This window comes from Mchenga conophoros, linkage group LG6 (assembly GCF_057382185.1).
Source record: "Mchenga conophoros isolate Kocher_MC1m ecotype Shallow Benthic linkage group LG6, M_conophoros_male_GT1.1, whole genome shotgun sequence".
In the NCBI taxonomy this organism is placed as follows: domain Eukaryota; kingdom Metazoa; phylum Chordata; class Actinopteri; order Cichliformes; family Cichlidae; genus Mchenga; species Mchenga conophoros.
Genome location: NC_140531.1, coordinates 27,727,623 through 27,747,893, shown reverse-complemented (window position 1 = coordinate 27,747,893; position 20,271 = coordinate 27,727,623). Strand labels below are relative to the sequence as shown.

The window sequence follows — 20,271 nt, the reverse complement described above, 5'->3', positions numbered from 1 at the left end:
AATATCCCTCCGTACTTTGATGTGAGCATTAAGGGGAATGAAATACGCCAGGATGTTTAGGTAAAAGGTCAGCATGAAAAGAAATGTGCACGCACATCCACTGCTGTGTGACTTACAATCACTGGTAGATCAATGAATAGCACATACGTCATCTGAAGAGGGTTAAGTCAACAGAGGCCGCACAATTCTGTCAAATTTTATTATACTGCACCAAATCATAGCAACAGATGTCATCTCAGGCAACTGTACATACTAAGTTCATTATGGTGTTTTAGCTAGGGACGTGGACGGCTGTTCTACTCCCAACAGATGCACAAAGACTCAAATGCACATTTGGACTTGACATTAACACTTGTTGGAGTTTTCTTATATTTATCTGTAAGCCACTGTCTTCAGTTTATTCACCCTTTTAGTCTATTAGGTTCCATAAAAAGTTTAGTGTTAAAAAACTGTTTCATTACAGAATTCTAGTCAAAATTTTGCTGATAATAACCAAGGGGTTGAGCTGAACAGGGAGAGACGTGTTTAAATCTCAAACAAATTCAGAATTTTCTATCTTGTATAATGTGGTGAAATATTAAAAGACCTCAATATTGTCTCGGTTCAGCTGTGATAGATGGCAGCTTAAGTACTTGAAGCAGAAAGAAGCAGCTTTTTTAAGTAACAGCTTTAAACTGATCCAGCACATCTAAGAAATGTAACAACAAAGCTTCACTTCAGGCCAGAGGCATTCTGATGGGTATCTGGTCCACTCGTTATCTTGACAGTTAGGCCTGCTATTCACCAGTTCATTGCAGAAGGAGCCGTAATATCTCTGGACAGAAATGCTTGAACCACCTGTAGTCAGAATTTTTTTAGCACTTTTTTTCTGACACATTTTTCAACTTTAATACAATTTCTTCTTGCCGGAAAAGCCTTTATTTTAAGATCAAGCATGGACTTTTATAGTAACTCATTAGAGTGGCTGACCATAAATAGTGTCTTTATCTGTGGGATGATGGGACTGGTATAGGTTATCATTGGGAAAGGGTAACATCCAGTAACCTCATTTGCTCACTTCTTTAGTATTTTGTTGTGATAAGGGTAGAGAGGAAATTCAGAACATCAGAAAGTGTAAACTGTAACACACTAAAAATACAATTGCAAAGGAAACCAAGGCTATGGCTTTGAGAGTAAATGTGTATTTAATGGGTGTTACTGAGGAGTCGCTTCATGTAGTGCCATTGTGTCCTGTCTTCCTGTTGTGATGGTACGGAACAAAAGTGATATCCTCATTTCAGCTGGACAGAATATGTCTGCCTATTGCCTTAATTGATTCCTATTATTATTGACATTTCTGTTCATAATTAAAATGTGGTCACTGTGAAAGAAAGACCAAGTGAGGCCATTTGTCTTTAGTTTGGACTGACCTTCTAAAAGTGAGGAGGAGGCGTCCACAGAGGGTGGAGGGCGATTTGTCTCTGCTTGTCCAAAGGTCAAAAAAGGCCACACACGCACACACACATGCACACACAAACAAGCATGCTTTCTTAATCTCTCTTTTTGTGTGTATGCGTGTTTTTGTTGTCTCTCATCGACACACACACATGCAAACACGCAGCCTCCGGCAGAGGCACATGTGGGGTCAATCCTCTCCCAGTGTAATTACTCTGGACTGATCCCAGACCATTACTCAGTGTGACCCTTCGGCTAATTGCCAAGGGAAAAAATGAGAGCGGGGGCAGGCTTTACCTATGCGCTTGTGAGGAGGAGCTGTTCCTTAATGGGAATAAAATCCTACTTTAGTTTGTTGTTCTTTCATTAACGCGAGAATCATTTTGTTTGAATTGTTTGAAAATCCTCTCTTCTGTTGGATTATAATAATATTTTTTTAGATAGAAGTACATTTTTGCCAAATAATTCAAGATCCTTGATCATGATGATGAGAAATTTGTGGCTTAAAATGACGCTCTTGCGCTGAAGGGGAGACTCTTCGTGTCTGCGCCTTTGGCTGTGCTGCAAATTAATGAGCACTTTTGCTCATGTGAAGTCAGCGAGCCTCGAGTTTACATCTATTTTTTCAGTTCAAAAAACGCCCTGCAGTGACAGCAGTGACAAGCGTCAGTTCCTATTATCTTGTGCATGACTTTCACTGTCACTGTGCTTCCCTAACAAGCCAGCAGGAGGCAGTGTGTGATTAGTAAATCTTGAGTAACCCTATGTAAATAAATTATCTTTGAATCTGACAAAAACGAAATTCATGATATTTGGCAATCGTGTAAAGGAGGAAGAAGTCATTATGTCCATTAATGGAGAATTGATTTCTGAATTTTGCTTTTTGGGTGTCATAGTAGATGAAAATTTGATGTGGAAATCACATATCGAGTATATTAGAAAGAAGATGGTTAAAAACATTTATATTTTGGGAAATGTAAGAGATTTATTAGAATACAAAACAATGCGCATTTTATATTTTTCATTGTTTTTCTCATACTTTAGTTACTGTGTCGAAGTTTGGGGGAATACATATGAGAATACTATAAAACCTCTAAACTTATTACAGAAGAAAGTGATATGAATGATTCATAATATTAAATAAAGGGAACATACAAATAAATTATTTATAAAATCGAAATTGTTAATTAATATAATTAATTATGTTTAATGCTAAAAGTAATATTTTGCCTTTTAAGTTACAAAGAGTGTTTTTAATGTGTTTGGGGGGAGAAGACAGCAGAAGGAAATTTTCTTTTAAGCATCAGCTAGCTAGGACTACACAAAGATTAATGAGTTCAACGGTTAGGGGTATACGACTGTGGAACTCTCTTCATTATAATTTAAAGAATTGTATAAATTTACATTGTTTTAAAAAGTGTGACATGCTTAAAACGATAACTCAATATGAAGAATGTGAATGAAATTGGAGTTCATTGAAAAAGGATCCATTGTTTTTTGTTTTATTTATTTTATTTTCTTATCTTTTCTCCTTGTTACTATGTGGAGTGGTATATTCTGATTGTAAATTTGTTGTTTGGTTTGAGTCAGGACCGGAGATAAATGTTAATGTTAGTTTGTTCCTTTATTTGTGGTGCCCACTTGCAATATAAGTTGGATTGTAGATAGGGGGCAGGGTTTAATAAGAATATTTTCTTCTTCCTGCTCCTTTTCACACATTGTTGCAGTGCTTTACTGACAGAAAGTGTGGTTGGTTTGTCTGAAAGAACTAACTGTGGAAACTGTTGTACCAAGTGTGAAATAAATAAATAAATAAATAAATAAATAAATAAATAAATAAATAAATAAATGAAATGAAATGAAAAATGAAATGAAATGAAATGAGTCTGGGTGGCAGGTAAAATAAAGCTGTGTTTCATGCTTTTTCAGACAGTTTAATTTTCAAATGAAAAATGTTATCATACAACTGCGCTTTCTCTCATGGCTGGAGCTTAATGAAGAAAAAAGCTCCAGGGTCAGAAATTTGAACCATGCTGGTGCAGAAAAGAGATGTCAGGCTTTTCCATTCATATGTTATGAATGTTTTTAATACACCAACATATCAGTGGGATAGACATTTTTTCAATAAACTGCTTTGCAGTTCTTTGAAGTGTGCAGACACTAAAAAGACTTGACATGAAATGTTTTCCTTATTTACAATGAACATCTTACACTGGAAGGTGGAGCTGAATAATGGGAAAGGGACAGCCCTTCTGCCTCAGATAAATAGTCCCACATACACACGCACACACACAGACCACAGACACACACAGTTCCCCTCTCACCCAGAAAAGGCTTTCGGAAGTTAAAGTTTACACTGAGCATCTGGGGGAAGTCAAGGGTTAAAGAAGTTTCCCACCACTGCAGAAAGACCTCTGTCCTGTTAAGTCATTATGCCAAATCCCCAAACTGCTGTAAACACCCCCTTCTCCATTCAGTTACCCCTGCATGCTGTGAACCCAAACATGTTCATATAGTTCTCCTTCACTTATATTTTAAAGCATATGTATACCCAAGCATTTACTACTTTGAATATACTAAACTCATCTGACTAGGAAATTAACTTTTGGCAAAACGTAAACAGCTCAGCTTTAGACTTTCACACACGCACACACATCACAAAGAAGCAGCGACCTTGCCGTAAGAGAAAAAGACAGATAGTAGGATATGGGCCATCAGAGCCTAATGAAGGAAGGCAAGATAGCATTTAGTCTGTTGACATTATCTTCATTTATCTGGCCTTCCGGCGTATGATTCTTCCTTGTTATTTATCTAGATATGGGGCTAGTGATTCATTTGTCTTGGAAAAGCTGATGAGAAAATCATACCTCTTATCTTGGTCATGAAATTAAAGAGGAGGTTAAAATGGAATATGGCATGCTATTATCAGCCATTGTTTTGTTTTTTCAGTAAAACTTTGATAAATTTAAAGAACTGATCTTCAGATATGTTCAGGTGGTGAAACTGAGCATTAAATCCACTATTATCATATCAAAAACATTTACAAACAAACCTAAAACGTGACCAGAATGACGATGAATTGCATAATTATGATAGTAAGCAGCATTACACGTATATAACTCCAATTCTAAAGTTGACAAAAACAGTTTTTTCCCACTTTTAAATCTGGTGAGCTCGTTTGGTTAACGCCTCTTGCTCACTCAAGCGTGTTTCATGGATCTGTGTGAGTCGGGGTAAAATACATTTCAGATATTGATTGTTTAGAGTCGTTTCAGTGCAGGAGAAAAGTTCATGTGTTTGTCTCCACATTTTCTACTAATGATGTTTTATCCACTTGTTGGCTGATAGGGGGCTGTTTTGTGCATGGACAGACAGATGGCCTTTTGCATCACAGACTTACCATCTGCTGAAACGAGTAAAGCGGAGGGACTGGTGTGTTAGTATGTCTGAAGTGAATGTGCGTGGAAAAGAACCCAAAAATAAAGATGAGATTGTGCAGTCTCGTCCCTCATTGTGCACCAACAACAGGTGATTATCTTAAACCACTTAAAGACAGCGCAGTTATAAAAAATGTGATCTTGCTGATGCTGAACTGTGCAGACTCTGCACATGTGAAATTTAAAAGTATAAAATTTCAGTGTCAGTAAATGACATTTCATAACAGAGAATGAAGTTTAGAAAAAAAACTGAAGTGCTACATAACTTTTTATATTAATAATCTTCATCGCCTCTTTTGCGCTCTTACCTTCACCCTGCTGATTAATGTGTTAGATTAGCTTTGTAAGCCTGATTCAGACATGCTGCGCTGCTGACTGATTGGTTTCTCAGTTCAGAAAGGGCAAGCATCATTACTGATGCTCAAGTCTTTACTTTCCAATAATCAGCACAGACTCTAAAAGCAGTGATCTGGATCTTTTGCTATAAATGGGATTTACAATGATAGTTTAGGGATTTAGATAATATGCCTGCAGCTTTGTGGTTTTTAGTGCAATTACCTTGTTTGAAGAACCCCGTCATCTGTTGAGAAAAGAAATGTACCAATTGAGCTTGAAGGAACTTTGGGTGAACTTTCACGTCCAGCCTCGATGGTGTGAAGGATTTGCTAATGGTACACAGCCAACTGTAGTCATCAGCATCACTCAGCGGCAGAGCGGGCAGATGAGGGTGGAAAACACAACTGCACAGAGAAATGACAAGTTTCCTCAGATTCATTCGTCTCTCATGCACCATCAAACTGAGGTTCAATGTTCAGTGGAAGCCTTATGTGGTATTTTTGTCCTGTCGACAAACGAATGCTGACACCAGTTACAGAAGAAGGATATTTATAATGTCAGAAGCTGAACTTCATTTTCCATCTCTATCTGCTTCCATGTCTGTGCACATCCCAGGTTTCTGTTTAGATTTAATTAGCATCATAACATAGTTAGATGTTTCACGAAGACATGCCGTGACCGCACAAACAGTTTAATCACAGAGCTCCTTCCGTCCTGTTTTCATTTTTAGAATTGAGTCATCCCCAATCCTGGCCCCCGCAGACCTAGCAGGGGGCTAGGGATTCCCCAGAAGGCCAGTTCTCTGTAGTTTTTCTGCTTGGTGGTCAGCAGGGAAGACTAGAGGACATTGTGAGAGATCACACACTGGCTTGTATGGACTAGAAGTTTAACTCCTGGTCTTTCACTTGTGAAAGTAAGAAAGAGGTGCAGAAGGAAAGGCGCTTTGAGGAGATATGACTTCTACTTGCAGCGAGATGTACAACAACCACAAGACAGAACCCCTGTGTGAGTATCTGTTCAGGCATTGTCTTTTTTGTATCTGTGGGAGAGCTTGGCTGTTTTGGACTATCTCCTTACAGAGGCAGAATAACTGTCTGGTATCCATTAAGGACAATCATGGAAAAGGATGAACAATGAATCCTCCTCAGATGGGGATGCAGGGAAATTGGTGCAGGAAAAGAGCTTTTTTTTCAACATTTTTTCAATTCACAATTTTGCAAAGATCAGTGTTTTAATGTCTTATGAGACACCATTCTGCACTTCCTCCTTTCATTCCTATGAATTGGAAAAACATGTTGTTCTTACCAGAATGGTGATGTGGTTACATTTGAAAGAAAACATCGTTATAGAAGAATGAGTGGGATTTTTTTTTTAAATATGGTAATTGAAAGTGGAAGAGGCTTCTACTTCTCTTTGTCTTTTTAACTCATCTCTGTATTAAGCAGTCCAGCTGGGAATGCTTTAGTGGCTTTTTAAGAGAAACAGTAAACCACAAGCAGACACATCTCTTTAAACAACTGCTCGGACCACAAAATCACTTTATCTTCAATGGTTTCATCATTGTTAAAAACAAAAAGAAAGAAAGAACGAAGCACATTCTTTTCTAGTTTGGTACAGTGAAAAGCTAATAAAATACAAGCATGAGCATACGTCATAGTAGCCTTGAGATAAATTGTCCAAGCTGCAGGCTGAAGAAAAAAACCTGGAGCAGTGAAATATTTTACTGTCAACATGTGAAGTAGCTGGAGATATATTTGCAGACTAATCCAGCAGAACTGTTAATATATGTTTGGCGATTTTAACCAGAAGTTGAGTCTTGCGAGAACACTTTTGGGTGTCCTCGCTCATCACACATGCTGTCTCCATTTGCACCACAGGAGAGCAGAGCAACCACAGCAAAAAAAACACAACAGGAAGTCTCCAGCAGACCCAGCTATCTTCCCCATAGATATCTAGGCCAAGACAGATGTTCTTCTTCTTTCCCCTTCTCTGTCTTGTTCCTTACTTTCCCAACCACCCCCACCCGCTACTTTTCCTGCTGCTATCTCTCTTCTCTGCCTCCTCTTTCCCTCCCGGCCTTCCTTCCCTTTGCTTTCTGCTCTCTCCTCAGCTCCCCAACCTCTCCTGGGGAGGATGTGTCACTGAGTCCGCTGAGTCATGGAAGCGACTCTTTTAATCAGCTCAGTATGTGCTCTGCCCTGATTGGGTAGCCTTCAGAAATCAGCTTTGGCCTTAAGGCAAAGCTCGTATTCCCCTCAGCCATCCCTACATATTAGCATTCGGTTACCACAGGTTTTAATGGCTTGATGTATTTGAGCTGAAATTAAAGTGAAAGAGGAAACTCTTTATTTATTTAGATTTACAGTGAAGCAGCGATACGTGGATCAGGCCACAGATAGCACTGTGTGGCTGAAGTAGAGGTGATTGTTGGGTTATTTTGGCCGTCTGAATCACTTATTTGTTGTGCAGATATGAGTCATAGCATTTTAGCATGGGATGCATACTACACTCTAAATATACATTGATAAGTAAGGAAATGTATCTATAATACACAAACACACATATTGCACCCCCGCCTGCTTTTTCTGAAATCCGTCTTTTAGGCTCTTTGCAGCACTAATAAAATGTCTCCTCTCCTTTGATGTTTGTTTCCTCCAAGAGGAAATGGGAACTTCAGACACTGGTGTGTCGCAAGGTCCATACTGACAACATTGTTTATTGTCTGGTGACAACTGAAGGGAAAATATCTTCTTTGATAAAACAGAAATTTGTCAGAAAGCGTGTCACCCAAAAAGGCATGTGGGACAGTGAAAACATTTATCTTTTTGGTTTTTTTTTCCTTATGTAGCAAAAGTTCATTAGATTTATATTCATAATTGAATCTGATGACAGCTGTGATACAAGCCCAGGACATAGCCTAAACTGAACCTTGGAACTGCTGCATATAGCTTAAAGTTGTTAGATGCTTTAGTCATATAGATCACAGGAGAATTAACCATAAATGATGTCTCACAAAGTTATGCTGGTGTTCTAGATACAGACATCAGATAACATGGTTGATCCGGTCCTGTGGTAAAGCTAATCTTTTATCATGGTCCGAGTGAAGGAAGTGAATGTAAACTTTCTGAGCAGTTGCTCAGTATTAAATCGATTTGCTGTTTCTATGTTTGAGATTTCTTAATAGGTGTATCTTAAAAACTCGTAGCTTGTATATGCAAACTGATAACAGCAGTGAATATGTTTGGGTACCTGATACCCACAACACAACATATTGCACGTTTGCTTTGGTTTCATATTCACAACAAAACCGCTGCCAAGAGTCAGATTCAGCTCCATTTTTGACAGGAAGGAAGTATTTCTGCTGAATGTTATGAAAACCTCTGTCAGACCTTCAGCCTGCATGCTGATGGAAAAAAAAAGCAGAGCCAAGTCAACAAAGGAACAAATTAATCACGCTCTTCTTCCAGTAAGTTAAGATTAAATCCACTTTGTAGCAGAAATCTTTCTTTGTCTTTATTCATAAAAATCTGTTCTCAGAAAACAGCTCCTCGCACGCTGACTGCACTATTAGTATTTCTCAGTCGGAGGGATGGATTTGATCAATGTGAACCTCTATGTTGTTGGAGAGGAGGGACACAGGAAGCAGGAGCACAAGGCCTACACATTTCCAAGGAACATTTGGGATTTGGAAATACTTTCTGCTGTTTCGCAGCCAATGCTTACTTCAGTGCAGCTTCACACAAGTACAGTCTAGTTCTTACACGACTATTTCATACACTGAGCGGTGCTGGGTTACCACAGCAAAATAAAAACAGCATGTGTAACAGGGGGAACATCCAGGACATACGTTTTCTGTTGGAAAACAAGTAGTTTGGCATCACTGGAAATAACCGTATTGGGTTTTTGGTTGCAGGTTAAAACGGCAAAGACTTCTCTTACGTCTACCAATTAAGAGTGTACCTAAAGCCCACTGAGGCAAAGCTAAAGCCCAGCTGGCTAAGCATAACAACTGAAAGGAGAAGAAAACAACTAAAGTTAATCATTCCTTGAGTCTTTATATCAACCGCCTTGGACCACAGGAAGCCACTATACCTGGTCAACACATAACCCTCCAAAACAACACTCACTAATTGTTTGGTAAGCTTTACTGGGGGTGGGGGCGTTCTTACAAACTATGAGCTTATTTCCTTGTTGCCAGTTTTTAGAGGGAAATCGAAGCTGAAAAGGGAACGGTGCATAAAACAAGTAGATCCTTTTACAGCATTTTTCGCAAAATATTCCTTTATGTAGTTTTATTTTTATAAACTCTGAAATGTTCTGAATTAGTCATGGTTTTGGTCATGAGTCAGCTACAGCTGGAGGGAGAGGATGCATGTTGGTGTGTGTGTGTGCTGCCTATTATTTCAGAAAGAGGCGCAATGAGGACTGAAGGAAAGACCAAATGCTGTTAGTGTGCACACACAGATAATCTGTTACACTTCTTGCTGTGAAGCAAAGCAGTTGGGGGTGGTAGAGAGCATATGGGCACACATAAGGACAGGGAAGTAGGTATTGCCTGTTGTATTGTGCAAACACACACTCTTCTTTTGTAATTTCCTTTTCCCATAAAGACATAAAACTTTATCTATAATAAATGTGGTTTAGGATAGCTCGCTATATCCACAATATTCCTCATTCACTTTCTTTGAATGAGGGGTGTGACTGCCGAATGCCTTCTTAGCCACTTGGGATGGCAGTCACATGACCACGTGTGGGCGTGGCCGGGAGGAGAAGCGGCAGCCTGGCCTCTACAGCTGAAACTGTGATTGAGAGGAAGAAAGAGAGGAGAGGAAAGGGTTGGGTGAGTTGTGGATTTTTATGTTTACCGTGTACTTTTCTGTTTCGCAGTAACAGTGGGGAATGGTTTTAGAAAAAGTATAAAAGGGGGCAGGCTGTAAGAGGGAGGGAAAGGGAAACAAAAGGGCGGTGTGTCGGTGTGTGGGGAGGGGGTAAATGTGTCCTCTGGGGCTGTTTGGTGTCAGAGTTAGTTTGCTAGGTGCTTCATGTGTGCTCAGAAAGTAAAGTTTTGAAGCTGGGAGTAGATTAGATGGGGTTTTTTTTGCAGGAGATCTGTACAGCTAGCCAAATTTAGTGTAAATACCTTAATTTTTCTCCCTTTCCCACTCTTCTTCTTCTTTCCTATTGTTCAACTATCGGGAAGAGTTTGGGGGGTCAGCATTGCTACTCTCCCCCCTCCTTACTTTCCCCCTCCTCCCACCCTCTCCCTTTCTTTCTTGCTTTCCCTCCCCATTGTGTCCTCAACTCTGAAGCATGGATGGGTAGTCAGCCTCGCATAAAGAGGCAGAGTGATTGACCAATCAGGGTAGCCCGTATTCCTCTTTAAGTTGCATGCCTCCAGGGTTCTCTGTAGTAAGGATCCCTTCTTTTAGCCTCAGCTCTCCTCACATCACAGTTTCAAGGCTCTGTTTGATCCAGTGCAGTGGATTAGCCAAGGACCGATGGACCTAAGCTGTTGTGATGTGATTTAATTTTGTCAATCCCTTGTGTCTTCTCTCCAGAGAGTTTGTTGCCAAGTTCAGCTAAAGTTGAAGAGTCAAACAGGTCATGTTGTGAGTTTGAGATTTGCCTTGAGACTTTCTCAGGGAAGGACTTATCTCTTCCTCTAACTCCTGTCAGTTGCTTCAAGCAGGAAGAAAATTGTGCAAGGATGTGATTAGTCACTTTAGCTGTGATCTCATACTTTTGGTGTCTCCGATGATCTTCTCTTACCCATTTTTTTAGTACAGTAGCTGAACAGTTGCTTTGTTGGATACGATGCCCTTGAATCCCACTCATCTCATAGCTAATGTAGCAGATAGATCTTTCCGTTCCATTTGCTCTCTTGTTGTGTTATTGGAAATGTTCTCGTTAACCAACACGAACCAGCTGCATTTCATCTTAATGTCTGATAAGTAAAGAGATGCATTCATCCTTGCGTATTGCGTCTGCATGAATAAATGCATGCATTTTGTGTTGCTACCCTGAAGTCACTGTAGCGCCACAATACCACCAGAACATTATTGAATTAGGAAATTAATTTAAATGTTTTTCCCCACAGCAGTCGTGCTGCTGTCACTGTTACAGCTTATCACACAATACATTTGATATTACTTACTCCTAATGCCTCACGTCTGATTTACATGAAGCATTATTACAAAATCCTTTGGTTAAAGTCAGTCATCCATTGTTTACATGCTACTAATCAGATTACTGTAGCTGGATAATAAGTAATTCAATCACAACAGGTAAACGCTTCATTAGGATTGTTTGGGGCTAGCAGCCCAAAATAAATGAAGGGGGTTACTTCCCCTTCTGTAATTAAGTCTTGCATTATCGTGAGCTTTGGCAGATGGATCATTTTCAGAGACGTATTGTTGTTTTGCGAGCGCATAAAGACTTCAAACCTGATCCTTTAAAGGTATAAATCCACCCCTGTGGACACATAACCCACTGCTGGTGTCATTTTTGACATTCAACACACTTTTGGTGTTCTTGACCAAAGAATTTTCCCCGAAGGAAGAAGAGCTGAGTGGAGAGGAGTAGTGTGAACTTGTTTTACTATTAAGAAACAGGCTGACAATATGTTTTCACACATTAGCGTGCACACCTTTTACCCACATGTTAAAAGCTTGCTTGTCTTTCTTGTTCGCCATTGTGAAGTTTTTATTCATTCTTGTCTTTGTCAGGTGGTGGTAGGAAATAAAAATGCACGAGTCATAAATGTCACATTTTGTTTAAAAATGGCTTGTTTATCTGCCCACAGCTGACATTTTCTGTCTGTACGTATGTCAGTGCCTGGAGGAAGTCAGACATGTCACGTCCTGTCAGAGGTGACAGTTTGAGGACCTGCCGACACTGGGTGGGTGGAGGGGGTTAGAGTGGATTATTATTTGCGGTGGTCTGCTCTACAGAACTGCACCAGTCTATAATATTATGCTCTGCTGTGGCATCTTGACTCTAAACTGGTAATAGAAAATGATACAATTTGGTCTATGGCTTGCACATAGATACCTCATGGTTCTTTAAATTAGAATCAGTTTTTAGCTTTGGCTCACTCTGAAGTCTTGACTTGTAGCTTGTCTATATAATTGCATTGAAAAGGGTCCGTTAATAGACCCGATTAGCTGGATGTTTTTCTGAACAGATAAAGGGTACAACAAAACTGTGTGCAGAAGAAGTGCAGAAGCCATTTGTGCACAGCGAGTTGCTTCTCATTTCCCCCAATTAAGTGCTGCCCATTGATATATGCAAACAAGCCAGCCCCTTTCCCACTTGATGCTTAGTGGTTGCTTGATTTATTCCTTTATGGTCTTTGTTTGTCCTTTGCCCTATCCTACTTCCCTTATTGCAGCTGTGGATGGTTCTGTGGTGAGACCCTCCTAGTTCCCCTTCCATGTTTCTCAGAAACGCCCGGGCTTCTGAGTTACAGCTGTGGTCTCTCAGTCTGCTGAGTGCTGCCCAGAACAGCGGGCTCTCACAGTGGTACACAGCACCACAGTGTCTGCCCTGCTGCGCTGGGCTTTGTATTCTCCTATTGTTTTTCAGCTTGTCACTGATATTGTTTCATTTGGCTCATGTTTCTTTTCCTTTTTTCTTTTCTTGACTCGTCCTTCACCTAAAGGGTCCTCCATTTACAGCTTTCTCTGGTCATCCACTCTCACTCTTTCAATCTTTGTGAGGTATTTTGTTAAAGGTCCTTAACAGACGTTTACGAGTGACAAGCATATCAACACCATCTGCTTTTGCTCCACACCGGGACAGCGGCTGCGTTCTCAGTGGGCTGTCATGTTACAAGACTGAAAGATGAAGTGGGCCAGTAGCCTTTTCCAGACCTTTTCTTGAGTTCTTATTTCAGTTTGTGTCAGCTCTTTCCTTGACTGACCTCACAAAATCACGCCATTTTACGGAGAAAGGAGAACCTTTAAAAGTGGATCTGTTAGGGGTTTCCCCCCCCCAATTTTTTTCTACTCCTGGATCATTATTATGCCACTGAGACATTATACAGCAGCTGCTCAGACTTGCTTTTGAAACCTTCAGTTAATTAGAAGAAAGTGTAACAAAGTGTAGGCAAAAGAGCTAAAACAGCTTGTTTCAGTGTGAACTGAGGGGCTGCAAAAAGGCCCAGCAGATAAATAAAGATTATTTTGAAATAAGAATCATGCAAAGCTAGTCTACTAGAATGCAAAGGATAATAGGTCCCTTTTTAATCATTGTGTTCCTGTGGTTTGAACTTACAGATTGGGGGGGATTATGTTTGAGGGATTTCCTCTGTCAGGGATACACATGAGAGCCCAGTGAGAGGCTCCACTACCCTTCCAACTTTGAGCTGTCAGCCTCGCTCTGTCACTGCCTTCTGTAAACATGTCATCATGTTATCTCCATCAAACAGAACACAGGGAAGGATTAAGCTAGGGGCCTGTGCTGCTGTCAGCTTCACCAGGCAAAACCTGTCATAGGCTTTCATGAGGATTTAAGAAGGACTTGTGGATTGAGCGTTTACAATATGGATAAGATGATACAAACACCACTTGGAAATAGACCTTGACGGAAAAAGGAAATGTGAGCTAGTGCTGTGGAGAAGAATTCGTAGCATTCTCACACGATACGCAGTCGTGTTATTTAGACTAGTCGACTTTATAGCTTTTGTGTGTTTAAACTTCAGACCTGTGTTTGGCGTATGTGATCATTATGACTGGAGTCCTTCACAAGAATTCGTTCATGCTTGTGTGATTTAGGTGATTCAGTTTTATCTCATTTCTTTGAAGACAATGTTGTACGCCCTTGTAGCAGGAGTTGATGCTAATATAGGCATATATTTGAAGTGTAAGTGCAATATTGTATGCTCTATTTGTTTTGTTTTTTTAATTGCGTTATTTTGTCTGTGTCACAGTTTCTATAGGATACTTTTGTCTGATATTGCAACTATTGGTGAAAATGGTTAAAAAAAACAGCAGCTTTGAGTAGAACTGGGTTTTAATGCAATTTTGCCTGAAGATGAAAATCTTTTTAAATTCTTTAACTGATATTTGGCATAGAAACATTCCATTAAATTATTAGAGGATGCTAAATTGTGCGTATATTAACCCCACACTTCTATTACTGTGTACTCTTGTGGCTTCCTTCTTCTCTCTGGTCTATCTATTGAACTCTAGACAGCAGCTGGCATAAAATTTAACGATCTCTTCCTCTCGAGAGCGAGACGCCACCTCTGGAAATGTAATTTCTGGTTTAAGAAGAGAGGAAGGGATGAGGACAGCAACAGAAAAACACAAACACACACACATGGGAAAGGAAAGGATCAGGGGATTTGACTCATGGGAACCATGACTTTTAAAAACATAACAGAGCATTCAGAAAGCAGATGATGTTAAAAAGCTGTGTGAGTGCGACAACAAACCTGATCTTCCTTTTACCCAGGGTTCACTTCCCCTCAGGAGGGACTGGAGAGGTTTTGAACACAGGAAGAAAAAGGAGAATCTCAAACTGTAATGCACATTTACCCTCATTATTAAGATTAATTGAATGAAAGTGGACTTATCAGTGATTTAAGTATAAGAGCTAATCAAGATTTCCCAGAGAATTTTTCTTTTTTCGTCAACAGACATTAAACGCTTCACTTAGAGTAAAGAATCTGACTCTTTAACAAGTAACTTTCAGGGAGGTAATCAAGATCTGAAAATGTAAAGTTCAGTAGATTTTTAAAAACTCAAGTGAGTCCAAGACATAAACCAAGTCTTGTGTTTGTATTTTATTATAACAGAGATGCTGCTTATTAACATTGCTGCATGTAAACAAAAATTCAACCAATGCAATATATGTAGGAATTCTAGCCACGAGTAATTTGCAGACCATGTCCTTGGTTATTTTGGCATTCTGATGAGCCTCAGTGCAACAAAGTTAAATACTCTCTGACTGCTTCGGAGGATACTAGCAAAAAGTTTTTCATAATTCTGTCTTTCCTTTCTATGAGGCTAGAAACTTTTGTAGCTTTGTAGCTTCATGCACTTTAAACCATTTATCTGATGAACTGTTTGAATCCAGAAAAAAAGAAAGTTATGTCCAGCTGTAAAATCCTCAGATACTGGGTTAAGCAGCATATTGCTTTTGCCGGGGCCCAGGTTTGAGTGCATCTTGACCATTTGCTGCTCTCTCCCCAACCCCCACTCTTTGTTTTCCTGTCTACTCTACTGTCGTCTCAAAAATAAAGGCTAAAAAGCCTCACAGTAAGTCTTTAGGGGGGTGCTGTAAAATCCTCAAAATGCACAAATTTCAAAGTGTCAGTCATCGACCACAGCGTTTAAACAGTTTGGCTCATTTGCGCTAATTACATGCTGTACACGCACTGATTCATTTTACTCATTTCTTCTATCTCTCCTTCACCTCCTGCTTCCTTTTCCCTCTGCAGCATTGTCAGGGTCTTGGCTGTAGTCGAACAATAACAGAGAAAAACTTTCATGTAATTTAAAGCAGGGCTGAAAAGTGGTGATGTGGCGTCCGCGGATCGATGGAAACTGAATTTCTTTGGTTTGAGGAGGCTTTTCGAGAAGACAATAAAGGCTTTGTTTCTTGGGAAGGCATGTTCAAGTTTCACTTGGTGAATATTAAATGTAGAGTTGGATATGATATGCCTGATGGGATTTTAATGAAGGGCTTGGGAGGGAGTGTTGAGTTATGTGTGAATGTGGAATGGGAAGGGGATTCTCTGTTACAGCCAAACAGAGTATTATATCTGACGGAAGAGTAATACTGTGTGTTAGTTTTCCAGGAAGGTTATATTACAATGCAGTGGGTTTGGTGTCCAGGATTGCACTTTTTGATCTGTCAGCTGTATGCAAGTTTTGAAATCTCAAAGTGGTCTATCTTTCTACTCTTATGATATAAGAATTGCTGCCTGAAAGCCGTTCTGTGTTTTTGTCTACAAAAAACTGCTGGTGTTGAAGATAAACGGCAATCATTTCTGTTCTGTGAGTCGTGGATGTTGAGCTCTCCTCACTTTCACTCCCTCCGCAGTCCTCTGAGGACATTACCTGATGGAGATTAAAATGTCTTTAATCTGCCCCCTGACTGGTACGAAGTCTGAGTAATGCCCATATGGGGCCATGTAAGAATAGGGCAGATAACTTTCCAGTTAATTACCAGTGAGCGAGGGGTTGTCACGCGTCCTTGATAATGCACCTTCACCTAAACCACCCAGCTAGGGCAAACTATCAGCAGCCGTGTGCTACATGTGTCAAAGGGCAACTGCATGAAATTCAACAACTTGGTTCTCCCAGAATAGTTCATATTTTTGTATGACATAAATTTAAGTCAGAGACAGTTTATTGCAGGCTTTGTGAAAGCTTTTTCATATAGTAGATGCAGATAATTATCTATTTTAAACTGAGATGTTCTGTAGCACTGTCACCTAAATCTAAGAGGTTTTCAGATTTCACTGTCCTGATCGCTACGGGACTTTATGTACAAAGTTTGCAAGCTGTCTCTGTAATTGCATGGGCTTCCTCCATGTCCTGCACCAGCTCATAGACATGCACGTTAAGTCAGTCAGTGATTCTAACTTGGTTGTCGATTTAAGGCAAAAGAAGTCTATAGACCAAAGCACTTTAGGAATGTATGGTTAAATAGGACTTGTCGTTTCAGGCTGGAAAAGCACGATCTACATGTCAGTCCATTTCTATTACATTAGGTATCAAATGGGATCGCTATGGAAAATGATAAGAAATAATAGTTCATTAAACAATAGTCGGTTTATTCAGTGGTACATTTCTATAAGATAAGGCCTAAATATCCTTTGCAGTATCTGCATGTACAAAACTCTGTAAGGCTAAAATATCCCCGATGACGTGTCTAACAACCTCGGGATTACTTTCACAGACTTGACAAGGTTAAATTCAGAGAAATGGAGGATACTGTACAAGTGCTAAGTGATATTTCTTGTGGCAAATTAATTGATCCTCATGAGTACAGTTTGCTGGTGTATGCCTTTAAGCTGTACAAACCGTTTCAGTGCGGATGTAAATGCTGTGGTTTGTCTGCTGTGAGGCCCTCTGTGACAAACAGGAAATCTTTTAGAAAACGTGCACAACTGAAACTCGTTTTAATAGAGCAATTATTTTGTAGCATGCAACTCCTATTAAATAAAGACACATTTCGCCATTAAGACAACATAAAATATGTTTGTGTGGAAAACTGTGTCGACTTCTAAAGAGCAAGAGCAAAACAGCAAGATGCCATCTTGAGTGCAAATGAACGTCAGCTTCCCATAAAGTGCCCTCATTTGAAAATAACTAACAAGAGATTGGAGTAATCTCTTTGATGGGATCTATCCATTCATGCAGGGAAAAGGCTTGAACTCCTCTCCATTCATTAAACAGAGCTCTGAAATCAGTTAATCCCAAAGTGCTGCTTTTTCATATTACGAGGCAAAACATCCTCTGTCTAGTGGGGGTTTTTTTTCTTCTTTTGTCCTCTTCAAAGTGATCTTAAGACAGAATATTTTTGCAGATTAATAAAGCTGTTTTCATTTGAAGTAAGATTCAAGGGCGGTAAAATAAATGTAGTGTGCTTTATCGGTATAGGTGCTCGCTGAGGCTCCTTGATGCATCGTTGTAGTCCACTGCACTTTGCCATCAATTGCTTGCATCTCACAGTTTGATATGTTGTTCCATTATGATGACTCTGCTGAGTCTCTCTCATGTAGAAGCAGTCTTTATTCAACGGCTGTGGCAGCCAAATCATGATCTGAGTCACAGCCTTTGTTTCTGTTCATTTATGAATGAGGTTTGGCGATTAATATGTTCTGCCACTAGCAAGCGTTATTGGTGCTTTTCTTGTGGAACTTTACAACATTATAATCAAGATCTGATGAAGAAATGGTTTTAGCAGAATTGGCTCTTATGTACGTGAAGACCACAAATAATTCTTAGTAAAGTAGATGCCCGCTAGTGGTCAGTTAATGTATAGCTCAGTGATTAATTATATTAATCAATTAGCTGTGGGTTAGCTCAGAGATTAAAAATGAAAGTTCTTGGTTCTCCTTGGAAAAGGAGAAGTGACTTTAAAAACAGTTTCAGTATGCTTGACAGCAGAGAGCTTTCAGGCACTTTCCTGGTATTGATACTTGTTCTCCTTTTTCCCTACGTGTATCACACATTTGTCTGTTTTTGCAGGATTTCAGTAGCCTGGCTTGTTTGCCCCACCTAGCTGGTGGCTGTCCATTATTAGAAAGCAGACTTATAACGTAGTAGGTGGTCTGGGGCTGGCATGGTCAGGGTGACCAGAAGGCAGTTTGGCAAATGCTCTGGATATCGTCATTAAAGCGATCTTTCATTCTGTCATTCAAGAAGCTACTGTTGCATTCACGTTTGATGTCATTGTGCATAGTTAGCCAAACAACAATTTGTAAACCTGTACAAATATTCTGAAACACAGGCTAAAGAAATACCAATCCAAAAACCTTATTGTATCATGTCCAACAGACAGCAGTTATGTGTTGGGTTTCCTGAGGACAGCTGTGCTGCTCGAAATGATCACACTGTGCAGTATTGCCAGGAGGTTTACATCACAGCATGGGTTAAACTCCTGAATTGTTGTGGTGGATGGATTTTCCCCCCATCGAATTGAAAAAGAAATAGCATTTTAATTTCAGTTGAGTGATTTCTCAAGAGAAATGCATTGTTTAGTGATCACTTATTGCCTGATGATTGATTTGTTGAATTTTATCAAGCCACATGAGTAGTTCGTCCACTAAACATTTGGCCATCAGAGTCTGAAAGTCAGAGGTCTGATGGATACCACAGAGACTGCTGAAGGTGCAATAACCTTACTCGTGGTCCAAAATTGTGGCTCTTTGTCTCGCTCAGAGAAGAAGCGGTCATTGATTTCAGACGTACTCAGTATTATGCAAGTGTGTAGAAGGTTGAAATTATGTTATGTTAGTAGACATTCAGTTCAGTTCAGGTTTATGTATATCGCACAAGCTCACACAAGCTTCTCAGGGTGCTTTGTATTATAAATTGAAGCACCCATCTTTGAGACAGAACCAGTGATGGTCAAATGCTCCCCAATGAGCAAGAACTTGGAGACGGTGGGGTGGAAGAACTCAGTTTTAACAGGAAGAAACCTGCAGCAGGCTCAGGAAGGGGCAGCCGTCTGCTACACCGGTTAGTTGGTTGCTAAGTGGAGGAACGTAGAAAAAAAGATGACACAGAGACACCATGAACAGGAAACAACACAAACTATGGGACAATGTAGACAGATGGTAATGACATGCATTAGTGACGCATGAATGCGCAGGGAGTCGACAAAAGTGAGTGGAGAATGGGACGTCCCCCAGCAGCCTGAGCCTATAGCAGCATAACTAAAGTTATGGTGGTTAAGGGCCAACCCTAACTGTAAGGTTTAACCAAAAGGAAAGTTGTCAAGGTAGTCTGATAGCACTGCAGCCATTCCTGTTTGAAAACTCTTATTTAACTTCCTACCTTCTCATCATGCATGTAGTTTACCTACTTTTTGTGTTATATCTATTAAAATAACTGGGTATCGGTGAACATGTGTGCACTGTTTTTCTAATCTTGGCTAAGGGAAGCATGCATGACTTGTAAAGTAGAAAAGTCTGTGGTTTTCAGGCTTGTGCTGACTAATGGTGTCCACTTGAGAGTGGACACCCACAATCTTGTGAGTCTTTGACTTTCAGCCTCTGTGGGTAAATCTCTGTTTTCTATGCCTGTAAACAACCAGCATGGTATCAATATAAAAACAAAACGCTCACAAAAAAATGTTTTTGTCTTACCCATACCCAGGAAGAGAGAAACTCTGAGCAGGGAGCAGTATCAGAAAGTTCATTGTCATAACTGCTTCATTTATATTTATAGCGTTAAAAGGCATGATGCTGCAGAAAGCACTTTATGGACAAGCTGTTGTTTTAGCGTGCCTCATATAAAGATAAATCCAGGATGGCTGTAACAGATTCAGTTTCAGGTACACGTCTGTGGTTTGTAGTGTCTTTGACTGCAGACCTCACGCAGGC

The 20,271-nt window shown here is 39.9% G+C and overlaps 1 protein-coding gene across 5 annotated transcripts in view; it reads left to right on the top strand.

The window, feature by feature from the left end:
- Positions 1-20,271, top strand: part of septin9b (septin 9b) — a 74,003-nt gene that overhangs the window by 36,558 nt on the left and 17,174 nt on the right. The window contains exon 1 of one of the 5 annotated variants that reach the window (XM_085277220.1): positions 9,951-10,047. The exons of 3 other annotated variants lie outside the window; for them this stretch is intronic. The gene's annotated coding sequence lies outside the window, so the exon portion shown is untranslated. Of the gene's footprint in view, positions 1-9,950; positions 10,048-20,271 lie in introns of those variants that run through there. One more of the 5 variants, XM_085277222.1, reaches the window with a different exon arrangement.